The following is a 17010-nucleotide window of genomic DNA, read 5'->3' on the forward strand; positions in this document are numbered from 1 at the left end:
AAGAGGGAGGTGGGCAATTACTGGAAGACAGAAGAAAAATAGCTTTATAGGAATTATGGTCTTTAATGGAGAAATACAGTCATACACAACATTAAATATCCCAGTATCACTCTGCTCTGTCCTTCCGATCTCTTGCTGGTACTCCTTATCCGCCAGATCCAACCAGAGGCCAGCAAGCCCGAAGTAATTGATGGAGCCCATACATCTGAGTACATATAATGCAAAGTAGAAAAGAATGGGCAGTGCGTATGGAGCATAAATGGCAGATATATCTCGCTCACCCCAAATAAACGTGCAAAACGTCAGAGAACAAGCCCAAAAGTCACAAAGAGGAGCAAAGAACAGGAGTTTGTCCTAGGTCGCTATTACCACCACTTTATTTTTTCAGATGTTTGGTAATCTCTTTCCAAAGGTTTTAAAATGAAACTTTTGCAGCACAGTGAAAATGTGTGGCTTGGGCTCCCCTCTCTGGGTGGGCCCCCACCTTCTGACCAGCACCAGCCGGCTGGCCCCACACTCACGTCCAGTTCCAGAGCCAAGCTAGCAGCTCTTACCCTGGGCTGAGACAGGGCACAGCTCAGTGCATCTGGAAGGACGGGCCCTGACCACCAGCAATCCTAGAGCGTTACAGAGACCAGTCCTCTGGCCTCTCCACTCAGGCTCAGCAGTTCACTGATGACAGCGTAGGAGGAAGATGTCGCCTAGGCTGAGAGACATCTGAATCTTGTCTTTCGCATGCACGCCAGCAAAAGTAAGAGGAATACGTTTTTGGGTGAGCTGCGGGGTACACAATCTGATGAGATCAGGGTTGATAGTACCAGCCTTCACACCTTACGTGGGGCGATGGCTCCATGCACGCAGACCGGGGCACAGAGAGCTAGAAGCAATGGTGTTCGCGGATGGGCAGTAATGGTGGATAGAATCCCATCCTCAGGAGGCTTCTCTGACCCAGGCCACTGTAGGTGGCCTAGGAGGTGAGGAGAATACTTACCAGCTGCTGTGGGAGTGGTGGGTCCATCTCCTACACAGGTGGTCTCAGTCTGGACCATGGTGTGGGCAACGTCTCCCTGTGATAAAGGTCGTCTCATTGCCCTTCCGTGCCTGCCTTTCAGGTAGAATTGTATTCTCAGACTCCGTGGCACATCAGAATCCTCCAGAGAGCTATTAAAAATCCCAATGACTAAGTAACACTCCATACTAATTAAATCAGAATGTCTGGAGTAGGACCCAGGCTTCATCCAGAGTTTGATAAAGTACCTAGGTGACTCCAAAGTGTCACTAAGGTCCTGAGGCGGGATCTTCAACTTTGAAGTATCCCTAGGCTTTCCAGATTTAGGTGCACGCTTCCTCCACTCCTTCAGCATTTCAGAGCCAGAAGGGACCCCTGAGTCTATTTGACCCTCAGTATTCATTGGATGAGTAGGAAACCTGAGGTGCAGGAGATGAAAAGTAGGTAGTTAAGTAAAGTGAGGCAGGGGTCCACACCACTTTCTGTTCTAATGGATTTGCAAAGCCTGGCAATCCCCTCGATGGCTACTAACTCCCTCTGGGAAAAGTTACAATCAGTTTGGCTCACCTTCTGGAAAGGCAAGCTGTGGTCAACTTATGTAAGGCCTTAGGGAAGGAAATCTACGTCAAGGATTTATTAAGAGTTAAGATGGTAGGCAACGAGGAGCCACAGAAGAGTTTAGAGCAGCAGAATGCCATGCCTGGAGCTGAACTTGAGGATGATAACTCTGAAAGTTATGGTGAAGAGTGGGGAAAGAGAGACTGTTGCAGTAAAACAAGGCAGAAAGCCAAGAAAAAGTGGAGGCAAACGATTCTGAAGGGGGTGAGAAGCACAGGGGAGGACAGATGTGAATACTGGAGACATACTCGATATGTGTGCCTTTGACTTCTTCTTCTCCATAATGCAAACTGACTCAGGACCAAGAGTTGAGTTTTCACAGCTAGGAATCTGAAAGGCCAGTGTTGGCCCAAATGCCATTGGTCTCCACGCAAGTCTGGAGCACAGGATGAAGCCCCAGTGAAGAGAAAGAGGATGAGCTTGTGGCCACAAACATGTGGGTCTTAGACTCTTGCCCTGATGTCTCATCGAGGGCAGGATCTAGCTTTTCACTCTGGAGGAGGTTGGCGTGTAGGGAAGCTGGTAGGCGTTGGCCTACAGAATGACAGATTGGAGCAGGAACCACTGAGCCACCTGATCTCCGGACTTTTTCATGGACACCCAGCTTAATACTGGAACCCTGCATGTGGATCTGGATGAATCTAGAGGGCATTGGGAAGAAAAGGCCAAGCCATTCACGCTGCTCCCTGGGTTGTTCCTCACTCAGCTTGACTTGAAAGTCTGGCTTCTTGCACTCTGGTGGGAAAGGGAGGGGAAAAAAAGAAGGGAAAGAAAGGAGAGGGAAAAAAAAATTAACCTTTCAAGTTCATGATTTTCAGCTATAGATGCAGTTGAGACCCAAGTGGCTTCTAAACTGGTGCATCACCAGTTTTAGTAATATAAACCATTTTATCAGGAGGTAAAAACCAGGGCGCATTGTTAGAAGTGATCTCATGGGCCAAAATCTGGCCTTAGCGTGAGATTTTTTAAGACTCTGTCCTTGAAGCCCCAGGCTGCTGGTTTGCAGGTACCCACAGAGAGGCAGAACACTGTAGTTCAGACTGCCTGGGTTTGAATTCTAACTTGATATCTTTATACTTATAGATCTTTGGACAGATTACATAACATCTCTGTGCCAAAGTTTCCTCACCTGCGAAATGGATAAAGCATTCAGAAGCACGCGTGGCCCATAATAAGTACTCAAACAGTATTGGCTATTACTATTATCTCGCAGTTTAAGGGTTCCCCCAGGTAGTACGTCATAGTGAAACATCACTGGACTAGGAGTCTGGATGCCGTGGTTCTAGTCTGTTCTGCCAATGACTAGTTCTCTGAATTTGGTCAAGTGACATTTAGTGCCATTAAGCCTCAGTTTCTTTATACCATGAGGATGATTATAGTCTACATTGCCATGTAATTGTGAAGACCAAATATGAAAATGGATGGGGAAGCATCTTCTAAACTAGAGAACCGACACAGCTCGAGGGACACCATGCCTTTTAAGTTGCCCCCTGGACCTTGACTGCACTCTCTTGTTTCCCATTTCCACCACCTTGCTCCCAACTGTATCCAGAGTTGGAGGACCAGAGGAGGACTGCTGGGCACTGTTCTCCCCCAGTGGGACCCTGGACAGGAGCACACTGAGGTTTATCCTTCAAATATTCTCTCTCTTCTTTATCCATTCCACCTCCTGGTGCCCATCTTGGGTCTTCTACGGAAGCTTTTTTTCTCTGTTTGGAAAATATCTGACATTTAACGAGAATAATAGTTAGGAACCAACCTGAAGTCATATATTCCGCACAAAGAAACTTGAAGTCCCAAAGGGCTATAACCTATATTGTGGAATTTGATCCCAGAAGTAAAGAGGGACGGCTGGTGTGGTGATCTGCTCACCTGGACTGGGTCAGAAAGCTTGGGCTTGAGTCCATCCATATCACTGACTTTTCCTGTGAGGTCACTCAGGAACTCCCTGCATTGAAAGGACTCCTTGGAAGGCGAAGGGGCTAAATTAGATTCCTTCAAACTTTCATTATAGGTTTTCTATGTATCCATGATTCTAAAATTCCAACAGGATCACTCACTATGAAGCATAGGCATTTTGTCACAATTCAAATAAAGAACATTCTAACAGACCTGACTAAAGATGGAATGAGAAACTGAGTTCCCCGTGTCTAGATGTTTTTAGGCAGAAGTTGAATGACTTTCTGCAGGTGGAATCCTGCAGGAAGAATTGAGTGGCTGAGTATTAAGGTTCCTGATAACTTGGAGATCAAGGGATTCTGTGAATTTTAGGAGATAGGAGGGACCACGAAAAAACATAATGAGAAATCTCAAGGAATGGAGTATCCTGACCCTTCTCAGATCTTGCCCTGTAGGGGTCTGGCCTTTGAAAGGCCAGCCTTCGTGAGAAGATCCCCTATGCACATGGAGCACTTGGCTTTGAATGGACCTTCCTAAGGAGAAGGGATGGAGCCTGGGCTGGCCAGGCAGGCAGGGCTTGTGTCAGAGCAGAGGCCCCAGGGTCAACAGGAGGCACCCTTTGCCACTTAAGCTGGTGTGAGGATCTCAGGGACGGTGGTGTGGACAGATCAGGGGGAAAAAAAGAATCAGCCCGTGAAGTTATTTTCCTGGTTCATGGGCCTCCAAGAGGAACACTTTTTACTCATCAGCCTGTCTAGACATAGGAACTCACCAACTGGGCTGGCCTCTTCCTCTTTTAATTTTCCTTGCTCTGTCACTCTTGCCGAGGACGGAAACAGGGTTGAAAGCTGACACCAGCAATCCTACCAGGACAACATCGGGGCTGTTCTGTGGGTCCCTGCTTGGAGACTGAGATGGGTCCAGCACCAAATTTTTCAAGATTTCTGACTCTGTGCAGAGGGAGCAGTCAACGTGAATGAAAGTGGGGAGTTTAGGAAGATGTGTGGCTCTACTTGGAGGAATCTTGGTGCATGCTCCATTTCACCACTAACATGAGCTCCCTGCATGTGCCATAGTTAAGGTCGTTTGATGAGTGGTGGTCTAGAATGGTGGGTGGCCCAGAATGAGTATCACCTGCGAAGGGAATTGACTGGTAGAAGGGCTGTCTTAGTTTGGACTGCTGGAGGGGCTTACACAACAGCATTTCTTTCTCAGTTCGGAGGCTTGTAAGTCTGAGCTCAAGGCACTGATTTGGAGTCTGGTGAGAGCCTGCTTTCTGTCTTACAGATGGCACCACCTTTTAGCTGTGTCCTCATATGGCCTTCTCCTGGAGCGTGGGCCTGGAGAGAGCAAAATCTTCCTTCCTCTCTCCATAAGGGTGTTATTTCCATCATGAGGGTCCTTTCTTCATGACCTAATCTGAACCCAAGCACCTCCCCAAGGCCACACCTCTAAATACCATCACATTGGGAGTTAGGGCTTCAACATATACATTTGGGGGGGGGCATAAACATTCAGTTCAAAACAGTGGGCATGGCCATGATATTCCCAGAGTCCTTCTAACCAGTGGATACCCCATTACAGGAACTCACGCAGTGCTGTGCAGTGACTAATCCCCTCCTTACCTACTTGTCCCCAGGGTCCCATGCAGCCGAGAGCCAACATGTTCTGGAGAACAGGCCTAAAGCAGGAATCAGGAGGAAGGAGCTCTGGCTGCTTTGTGGCTGTACAGAGTCATCATCTTGGAGAGAGAACAGTGGAACGTATAACAAGACACATGACTTCTTTATCTAATAAGGGTTTATGATTTGGAGGGCAAGAATATTTGACCTCTTTGGCAGAGTTATGTTATACATAAATGGTTACTGACCCATTCTTTTTCCCACTGACTTGGATCAGGAAACTGAATGCAATTGCCAAGCAGCAGCAGTGAAGATGTAGTTTGGACTTTCTGGACTGACCAGCTGCCAAGAGCCAAGCTGGTAAAGGAGTAGTAAGTACTCGTTAAACAACCGCTTATGTGATAGGCACATTGGGGCTTAAAGCCACTCAATCTAGCATTAACCCAATTTAGGTATTGAAGAAAAGATTGGCTCGCCTTGTCCATTGTAGGAATCCAGCAAATGTTGACACGAAGAATGTGATCCAGTGTAATCACTATTCAGCCGAGGGACAGTCTAAATAGAGGTAGGGAGACCCTCAATCTCTTCCAATCCTGGAATCGAGTGCCAAGTCAGGATGTGATGTGCAAGTCAGGATGTGATGTGCAAGTCTGGAGCCACAGCTTTCAAAAACAATTCAAATGTTACACAGGCGAGGCACAAGGGGGAAAACAGCCTTTTGAATCCCCAGTTGTTTGCTTCCTTAAGAGAATAAGTTTGGAGCTTTGGACGGGGAGTTAGAACTGTGTATGTACATATGTATTATGTATTTATCCACTTATTCATCACATAATTATGAAACAAATACCATATTCTGGATGTTGGGCTTGGCACTGAGGATAGAGCAAATAAGATAAACACAGTTTCTTGTGCTCAAGAAGCCTCTAGGCCAAGGAGAAAGTCAGACATTGCAAATGGGTGTTTTACATGTGATCATGTGATGTTAGGGGAAAATGCAAGGTGCTATGGATTAAATCAATTTTTTACGTAATGCAATTTTTATTACTTAGAAATAGAATTCAAACAAAGATTAAATATTGTCCCATACACATTGTGACCATGGTTTTGCAAATGAACTTTGAATGAACATATCAAGACGTATGCGTATAAATGAGTGTTTCTCCAGCAAAGATTCACTCTGGAAGCCCATGTTCACATTCCAGTGATACTTTCCTGGTTACTAGTATGTATATATTATTTCTCATACGTGTTAGAGGCTGAATATGTTCTTCTGACTATTTTTGTTACCGTTTATCCTTTGATTTTAATTCTGGCTTCTTGAGTTGTTATGAGTTGACCATGACTTTTTCTCTACCTCGCTGTGTGGGCTTGGCAAATTATGTGACCTTCGTTTCCTGATGACAGAATGTTCTCTATGATTCTGTCCTGCTCAGACTTTCATCAGCCTGGTACATTATCTCAGGACCTCCAGCATCTGAACCCATAGGCTGTCATCTGGGAGGGGATGTCAATGGGCAGTAGGTGCCTTCGACCTCTCTGGGTTGAGAGGTTATGCCTGACTGCTGGGCATCTGTACTGTACTCATTAATAGAGAGGGTGGCTCTTTTCCACCATTGGTTTTTGTTGTTAATTACAGGTACAGATTTTATCATGTTTTGGGTTTGGTCAGTCCTCTGTGAGACATACTCTGGGTGATTGCTGCCTATCAGGGCTGGAGTCCTCCCTCCATACACAAAACAAGTGAGACAGCTGCTGTTTTGTCATGACCTTGGCCCCAAAGCCATGCCATTCCTCCCCAGGCCCCTTGAGAGAATGCAGACCAAAATCCAGTTTGCTGAGGTGCCAAGCATCTCTGGACCAGAACAGGAAATGAGGTATGAGAACCTCAAGGACCAGGCGGCTATGTTTTCTCAATGGTCAGACAATACCTGTGTATATTCCACTGATCGGGTCAGCCGCAGAGGACCTCAGAATGTCCAAGCTGGTGGAAGGAGGAGCCTGGGAGCTTATCTGCTTCTGTATCTTGTGTGCAGATGAGGAAACGGATACCAAGAGACATTTCTGAGATCAGAAATCTCAGCAGCAGCTGGCTGTGGAAGACTCAAGTTCTCCTGAACCTGTGCTCTGGGTGGTTTCCTCTCCATCCCTGTTCCTTAAGGTCAGATGTCTGAAATCATTCCCAGTGCTGCACACACACAATGCAGACATTTCAGAATGGAGGCCTATGGGTGGACCCAACATGCATAGCTGAATTTGTTTCTATTTTTATTTTTTCTTGTGATGAGAACTTTCAGATTTGCTCTCTTCACAATTTCCCTCCACATCATACAACAGTGTTAGCTGTAGTCATGTTGGACGTGACACCCAAGTACTTATTTATCTTCTAACTGAAAGTTTGTATCTTACAATCATTCTCCAATTCTTCCTCCCCCAACTCTGATAACCACAAATCTAATCTCTTTATGATTTTTTTTTTTTTTTAGATTCCACATGTAAGTGAGATCTTACAGTATTTGCCTTTCTCTGACTGACTTATTTCACTGTTGTCACACATGGCAGGATTTCCTCATTTTTATGGCTGAAAAATATTCCAGGGTGTGAGTGTGTGTGTGTGTGTGTGGGGGGGGGGTGTACTGTTTCCACGGCTTGGCTATTGTAAATAATGCTGATGTAGCTGATTTTAGTTGCTTTCAGAATATACAAATTGAGATGATATTAAAAAAATCAGGAGACATTTACATAAAAGCCCAGAATCTTGGCTTCTTTTGAAAATATAGAAAATTCTGGAAAACCAAGGCAATCATCGTCCAGAGCCAGGTTTCATGCTCTGCTCAAATTGTCCATGTCTCCACACTCCCAGATTGTGCACATTCACTCACTCATAGAGTTGCACTAATAAGAGTTATCTGATGGCCCCATGAGACTTGCTTGTTATTTCTTATATGCTTTAGGACCCCCAGCAAGGTTTTCCCACATCCCAAACTCCCCTTTCTTCACTCCAAATGATGCCAGTGCCCCACCGCCTTAACCTACCCCAGCCCATTCACTATCACCCCCGCTGCCATCTTACTAGGCCTCTCTTGTCTTTTTTTTTATTTAACTTTTTATTTTGTAAAATTTACATCCAAATTAGTTAGCATATAGTGCAACAATGATTTCAGGAGTAGATTCCTTAATGCCCCCTACCCATTTAGCCCATGCCTCCTCCCACACCCCCTCCAGCAACCCCTCAGTTTGTTCTCCATATTTATGAGTCTCCTCTGTTTTGTCTCCCTCCCTATTTTTATATTATTTTTGTTTCCCTTCCCTTATGTTCATCTGTTTTGTCTCTTAAAGTCCACATGAGTGAAGTCATATGATTTTCGTCTTTCTCTGCTTGACTAATTTCACTTAGCATAATACCCTCCAGTTCCATCCACGTAATTGCAAAATGACAAGATTTTATTCTTTTTGATTGCTGAGTAATACTCCATTGTGTGTATATGTGTGTGTGTGTATATATATATATATATATATATATATATATATATATATATACACTACATTTTCTTTATCCATTCATCCATCGATGGCCATTTGGTCTCTTTCCATACTTTGGCTATTGTTAATAGTGCTGCTGTAAACATGGGGGTGCATGTGTCCCTTCGAAACAGCACACCTGTATCCCGTGGATAAATTAGGCCTCTCTTGTCTTATGTACAGACTCACCTTCCCATTTACATAAGATGATCCCCCTCCCATTTAATACCTTGGTTTCTACCAAACCACTTTTCTCTTCACAGTACCCAGTAAGACTTTGGTAGAAGATATTAAACCGGGATTCATGGAAAGTCTTCAGGGAGACAGAAATTTTTCAGGTTTTGCATGTAAAATGTTGGCTTCATTTGTAAAGGAAACAGCTTTTTACAGGGCCCTGAAAAATGCTTGCTTTCTACTCTCTCCCTGCCCATCTTCCCCCCGAGGTTCCCTCTCCAGCACCCTAGATAGTCTCATGAACCCAAGGACAGCATTGCCAACTGTTTGCAACACATGGAGGAACATGGTTCTTGCTATATATACTCAGAAGGTTGTTACATTTGCCTAAAGTCTGGAAGATACACACTCCCCCCCCCCCCCGGCCAAATATTTTTTATTTTAATTATATAAAAACACTTTACTCTTTGGTCAAGGGCACATTATTTCAACCAGATTATTAGTACTTCACACCCAGTCTATATCCCAGGCTTGGTAAGCCTTCTAAATCCTCTATTACAAACCCAAGAAATAAGATAGCAAGAAGAAGAAAGACTTGATGAGTTGCAGAAAACATAAGTCCAGGAAATAAATATTTGTTCTGATAAACTATTGACCACTAATTAAGAAATAGTAAGCTAAAAACAACCATACTGTCTCCCCTAGTTCTAAAAGTCTGTATCTTTTTATGAGAAATATTCAGCTGAGAGTTATGACAATAATAAAAATACCAACAATAGCCTGAAGGGTGGGCATTTATTGTTTACTTCTAAGATAGATGGTCTCCTGGTTAATTTGGTGGCTTGACTATGCCACCAAGGACCAGAACTCATTTCATTTAAGTCCTCCAACTTGCCTTATGGTTGTAAGATAGATGTGGCATAATTGAACATCATGTCCTCAAAGATAAGAAACAAGCAAAAGGGGTACAGAGCAAGGATTTTTCCTTCTTTTTTTTATTTAATTGAACACTTAACATGAGATTTATCTTCACAACCAAATCTTCAAGGTACAACACAGTATTGTTAACTGTAGGAATTATGTTGTATAGCGGATGTCTAGGACTTACTCACCTAGCAAAACTGAAACTTTATACTCTTTGAACAACATCTCCCCAGTCCCGAGTCCCCAGTCTCCAGTCCCCAGTCCCTGGTAACCACCATTCTACTTCCTGCTTTTGTGAGTTTGACTCATATTCTTCATATAAGTGGGATCATGCAGTATTTGTCCCTTTGTTACCGGCTCATTTCACTCTGCATGTGTCTTTCAGGTTCATCTATGTTGACATATACGGCAGGACCTCATTCCTTTTTTAAAGTTGAATAATAATTTGTCATATGCGCACGATGCAATTTCTTTATCCATTCCTCCATTGACAGACATTTAGGTTGTTCCCATATCTTGGCCATTGTGAATAAAGCTTTGCAATCTTGACTTTGTTTTTTTTGGATATATACCCAGAAGTGAGACTGTTGGGTTATAGGGTGCTTCTATTTTTTTTTTTTTTGGAAGCACCTCCATACTGCTTCCCATAGTGCCTGCACCACTGCATTCCCACCAACAGTGTACAAGGATTCCAATTTCTCCAGCATTCTTGCCAAAACTTGTTACCTTTGTGTGTATGTGTGTGTGTGTGTGGGGGGGGTATATGTGTGTGTTTTCATAAGAGTCATCCTAATAAGTATGAGGTGGTATCTCATCGTGGCTTTCATTTGCATATCCCTGATGATGAATGACATTGATCAACTTTTCACATACTTGTTGACCATGTGTATGTTTTCTTTGGGAGAAATGTCTATTCAACTCCTTTGCCGCTTTTTATTTGGGCTATACATGATTGTTTTGCTCTTGAGTAAGAGTTCCTTATATATTGTTTTGTTATTGAGTAAAAGTTGCTTATATATTTTTGACAATTAACCCCTGAGCCAATATAGGGTTTCCAAATATTTTCCTCCATCCCATAGGTGGCCTTTTCATTTTGCCGATTGTGTCCTTTGCTGTGTAGAAGCTTTGTAGTCCTCCCCCCGCTGCTTATTCGGCTTCTCTTTCTTATTTTCATGGAAGAATAATTTTCCACAAGCTCCTCAGAAGACTTCCCCACATGCTAGCACTGGGTTCCACGGACACCGCTAACTGCAAGGGAAGCTGAGAGCTGTGGGATGTGGGAAAGGGAAGAGGGCTTGTGTATAGCCAAAGCACAGCCAGAGGACCTCGTGTACCACTGTGGCTGGGCTCTCTCCGGGTTAGTCCACAGGAGAACTAGGAGCCGGGTTAGGGATCAAGCATCCTTTGCCTCAACGGCCTCATCAGTAGTATGGGCTCTGAGTCCTCATCCCTTTCCTTCCTTTTATTCCATCAGGAATCAATGACTCAAAATATCTGCTCACATTCTCACCTCACCCACTAGAGCGTGAGCTGTTTGAGGGAAAGGGCTATGATTTATTTAGCAGTCAGAACCTGATTCATGGGAGGATTTTTTAAAGGGAGGAAATCATTAATTCGTTAACAAATATTTTTAGTTGAATGAATTTGTTAGTTAATAAATGGAGGACCCCTTGGACAGAGAAACAATATTACAAGAACAAAATGTGTTCCTTAGGAATACTCAACTGGACAACTAAAAAAAGGCAGATTTCACAACAGAGAGATACGCTCAACAGTCTCAGAGGTGTGATCATTTACACGGGTTATTCTAAGAAGAGACTCTTCCTTTCCTCTTCCTGTACCGTTCCCTGGACACTCAAGAAAAGGAAATTGCACCAAAGCTTTTACCACGGGTTCACATAAAAATACTGTATATGATGATGATGATTTATGGTTTTCCAAAGGAATATACAATATCTTATTTGATCTACACAACAAATGTGTGAGGTAAGCAAGGAGAGAGCAGAATTCTCATATTTATAGTTATGGGACAAACATTAATAATACAAGAACAAAATCAATAATGTAGGATTTTTTACATTCCTTCCCCAACCTCACCAAAAATAATCCTATAAGTGCTGAATGCTGGTCTGATTTCCACCTCCTATGCTCTAACAAGAGAACTTTTTTTTTTTCTGGAAGGAGAGAGAAGTTGATGTAAATAGTATAGTACTTAGAGGATAAGAAGGGAGGATGAAAATGACATAAAGTTGTGTGAGTAGGGAGTGATAGGGAAAAAACCTCTACTTTCCCAGAGACCAGAGCCAGAGAAGCCATGACGGGAAAGTTTTGGAGAGGAAAGAAAATTTGAATAATTGTTTCTGCAAACCATGAGTTTTCACCCCCTTTAATATCTTCAGGATGCCATGAATAGTAAATGGAATTCCATTTTTATTACTTTTTAAATTACTGCCGAGAGAGAGAGAGAGAGAGAGAGAGAGAGAGAGAGAGAGAGAGAATGCACAAGTGGGGGAGAGGGGCAGAGGGAGAGAGACAGAATCCCATGTAGGTTCCACACCCAGCACTAAGCCTGATATAGGGATCGATCTCATGACCCTAGGATCATGACCTGAGCTGCAATCAAGAGTCTGACACTCAACTGACTGAGCCACCCAGGTGCCTCCCATCTTTATTACTTTTTTTATAATTTTTTTTCCAACGTTTATTTATTTTTGGGACAGAGAGAGACAGAGCATGAACAGGGGAGGGGCAGAGAGAGAGGGAGACACAGAATCAGAAACAGGCTCCAGGCTCTGAGACATCAGCCCAGAGCCTGACACGGGGCTCGAACTCACGGATCGCGAGATCGTGACCTGGCTGAAGTCGGACGCTTAACCGACTGCGCCACCCAGGCGCCCCAACCATCTTTATTACTTTTAATGTGGGGATGTTGCTTCTTAAATCTGACACTTCTCAGACTGAATGACATGGGCCTCTTGAGTATATATGAGGGTTACATATAAGGATGAAACAAAGGCTCAGAGAGGTTAAAAAACCTCAAATCAATTATGTAGTTGATAGGAACTAACGAATGCCTAAATCTCTATTCCATGCTTTACTTTTCCACTTTATTCTACAAAATATATACATTTGGATTTGGCTGGGTGGAGGGGTTGGGGGGGGGGAGGCGTGTGGAGAGGGAAAACTTTTCTGTCCTGCCCAATTCATGGAGATTTCTCATTTTCAGTTTGCTCTATCAAACAAATTCTCTGCAGGGTCAGGAGTTTTTTATTTCTTTATTTCCTTTATCTCTTCCTTATTGTTGGCACCTTATGCGAGACCTGTGAGCGTCTCTGGGCTGTGTGTCTGAGAGTGATAATTGAATTTCTCAGGGTGCAAGCTACTGAGAAGACAGATTTGTGCTACTTTGTGGCACCCCCTTTGTGGCAGATTTGCTTTGTGTCTTTCTCCCTGTGCACCCCCACCCTCTCTCAGGTTGAGTCACAGCTGAAAACTTCACATCAAAGTACAAGAGAATGAGGAGCCACAGAGCAATCCACTAATCAAAGGTTCAGGATTAAGACACCCTAGTTATCTCCTGCCTGTTCTACCCTGAGGTTCTGGGTGAGGTTAGCCTGCTTGTTCATACGTTAACTCATATTGATCTAAAGGAGAGATGTAGAAATGTCTCCAGTGTGTGTTTGTGCTTTAGGTAGATCAAAGCTATGTGTTCCCACCTGTTTAATAGAGTACACAACTGGGTTGGGGTATAGCCAAGTATGGATTGTGGTAGAAAGATTTGGATGCTTGGGGTTTTATTTGAGAGAAGTCAAAAGCCAAACAAGTAATTCCTTTTGGGGAGATGGGGAGACAGAGCATTACAGTAGCTACTTGAGATCTTAAGGGTATGGGTAAGGGTATGGGAGGGGTAGACAGATTGCCTGTTTGCCCCTCCTAACAGTGCTTTCTAATTTTGTTCGTTTGTTACTCTCATTGGGATGTGGTGGTGTTTATGGGAAAGTTGTAAAAGAAACAGGCATTTCCAAAGAACCCTAGGGCTCGAGAGGTTGCGAAAAAGAGAAAGGAGAAAATACTGCCCTAAGAACAGAGGTCATTTCAGAGTATCCTGGGAAGATCGGGAGGAGACCTTTGCCGCGGTCCAGCTGTGATGTGGTGAGGGCTGAAGAAGGAGGGTGAGATGCATCGATAGAGGGAGGAAAGGAGGAAAGGAGGAAAGGAGGAAGGGAGGGACTGTGAAAACTGGAGCCCTGTCCACAGGCGTGGAGAATCCAGATTGGGGTTGCTGCTGTCACTCATGATGATTTGTTGTAGTTGTGTGGGTGTTCAGACGGTGTGCACGGTGTGCAGTCTTCGTTCTCTCAGTTCCACGTAATCTGGACTCTGATCTGATGGATATCTTACAACAGCGACAACAGCACAGCTACAGCCACGGAAAGTAGAAGGATCCCTGGGACCTCACAGAATCTAAGATCCTCGTGTGGGGGTAGAATACAGGGAGGGGATTGAAAGTGACCAATACTCCAAAAATTAACCTTTAAATTCACAAACTACATAGGCTGCCTGGAGCAACGGTTGATCCCTGCCGGTGAAATATCAAGCATTAATTATTATGCTTTGTTTGTGTTCTAACTGCAAGAGGAGAATATCAAATGGAACGGGGTGGGGGAGAGAACTTGGCATATTTAAAGGACTGCAAATAGATCTTCATGGATAAGCTGAAGGTCCGTGGGGAGAGATGTGGCTGGAGGGCAGACGGAGGCCAGGCTGTGGAAGGCCCACAAGTCATGACAAGGATTATGTATTTTACCCAGTAAGTCACAGAGATTCATTAATGACTTTTCAGCAAGAGTTACATAAGCAGATTTGCATTTTAGAAAAATCACTCTAGTTGCAGAGTGACAAGTGCAATGGAGGATGGCAGGTAGGGTGGAAAAGAGGCATTTGTCTCTGTTCCATGGTGTTGAATCTGAAATGCCCAGAGTTCCAGGGTTGGAGCTTGAAATACAACCTCATTTTGGCTTCAGTGGATCTCTCAGATATAGAACCGAAAGCACTTCTAAGTTCCACGCCCATGCATCTAAGGCATGACATGGAAATTACTGGAAATCCAACCAGTAATAATGATTAAGGAAAAGAGGGCGTTAGGAAAAGCTTGTCTGGGATTTTGTGGAAAGGGTCTGGATTCTATGAGAAACTGGAAAAGGGTGAAGGTATCTTCACTGGAAAAGGGTGAAGGGTCACGGACTTGGCAAACCCCAAGTGGTTTGGTTCTACCTTCCTAGATATCTTAGATATCATCTCACCATAAAGGCCAAAGCAACCTAGATAATGAAGATCTCTTCTCACATCTGTACAACTTTCCAGGTTTTACATTTATTTTTAGAGTGTGTTTCATTCCATTCTCACAACTTCCTTGTCAGCTTAGCTAAACTCTCAAAGGCTCAGTTTCCCTGTCCAACAGTGGGATTAACAGGTAGCTTGCTCAAGGTCACATGGCTAGTCAGCCCAGAGTCAGAAGCCACTCTCAGACCTCCTGGTCAAGCTCATCTCCTGGGCATTGCCTCTGCAGCAGGAAAGGCTTGGCTGTACATGGTTGAGTGCTCACTGAGGTGTGAATCTGCATATAGCAGAGGGGAAGCCGAGGGCCAGGTATGGGTTGCATTGTGCCCCCTCCAACGTCCTGAACTCTAAACCTGTGAATGTGACACTATTTGGAAATGATGAATTTGCAGATGAAATCAAGATAAGATGAAGTCTTTGGATTGGGCCTTAATCCAATATAACTTCTGTCTTTTTAGGAAGACAGAGACACAGGGAGAAGCCACGTGGTGGCAGAGGTGAAGATGGGAGCGATACAGCTGCAAAGCAAGGATGCCAAGGACCAGCGGCCACCGTCAGAAGCTAGCAGAGGCAAGAAAGTATTCTACCCAGAGTCTCAGAGGAAGCATGGCCTTGCTGACACCTTGATTTCAAGCTTCTGGCCTCCAGAACTGTGAGAGAATAAACTTCTGCTGTTTTAAACTACCCTGTCTGTGGTACTTTACCCCAGAAGCCCTAGGAAACAAAAGCAGTGCCCTTGGTCCCAAGTACGTCACTGCTACACCCTACAACAATCAGACCATTGTGTAGGCAGGACTTATGGAGAAACTCCTCTGCCCACCGAAGAATGCGAGTAGAGGGCCAGTCAATCTTGGGAGAAGCGTTAGCACACCAAAACCTGCCTGCTTAGCTAGCAAAATGAGAAAAGATGATTTGATTCCTTGTAGCACTCTTCAGGCTGGATGTTGTTTTCCAACTCTGATGTGCCGAGAGGTTCTAATGAAGTGAGACAGTTAAATGACTGTAAACCATCAGGAATGTGCCCACAGTTTTCTGGGTCCTAGGGATTGGGGGTGGGTGGGAACATTGGCGAACACAATATAGGAAGTCCTTGACCTTCTGGACACTTCATTCTACCTAGTCACGGAGAATACTAACTTGTTGACTGATTGAGTAATGGGTTTCTTTTTATATTCTATAAAAAGAACTTAAATGAGGGTCAAAATGGTCAGACATCAGATACTGATGGCTTACTTATGTGCTTATGGAAAAGGGTTACTTTTTGTCTAAGAGGATGTAGATGTTGTAGGCAAAGTGAAATTATATGGTCAGGCAATTGGGTGGAAATCTTGAAGCAAGGGGAATCCTGCCCTCTGATATGGAAAGACAAGGGGAGGCCTGGCTCCTCTAAAAATACCCAGTCTGGAAAGCTACAGTTTTGACTCTTGCTTTCAAGATTCTCTTGAAGCAGAGGGACTTTAAGAGGTACAACCTGGAGACCTGGAGATGATGTGGGGGGTCTTTCTGAGCACTTGTAAGAACTGATAAGGATGTCATAAATGAAGATGGGCTCTTCCGAGATCAATGAACCTGAATCCCACACTTCAGACCATTAGGAAAAGTCTTATGCCTTCACCTGGTACTTATTTAACTTGATTATGGGGTGACTGACTTCATTTGATGGGTTTAGTGGGCAAGAGGAGAATGGAAACGTTATCTGTTCTCATTCCTCTCATGGAAGTTATGCAGTTTGTTTCTTTAACTCACTGGGGTAGGAAGGAGAAGAGGAAGGTCAGGAAAAGGACAAGAGATGGTTGTTGAAGAAAAGACATATAGAAGAGAGAGGAAGTAAAGACAGAGCAATCACATTTAAGTTCTACTCAGAGAAAGCGTGTATATACGAACACATGTGTGAAACACACATAC

Source organism: Felis catus, chromosome C1 (genome assembly GCF_018350175.1).
Source record: "Felis catus isolate Fca126 chromosome C1, F.catus_Fca126_mat1.0, whole genome shotgun sequence".
In the NCBI taxonomy this organism is placed as follows: Eukaryota; Metazoa; Chordata; class Mammalia; order Carnivora; family Felidae; genus Felis; species Felis catus.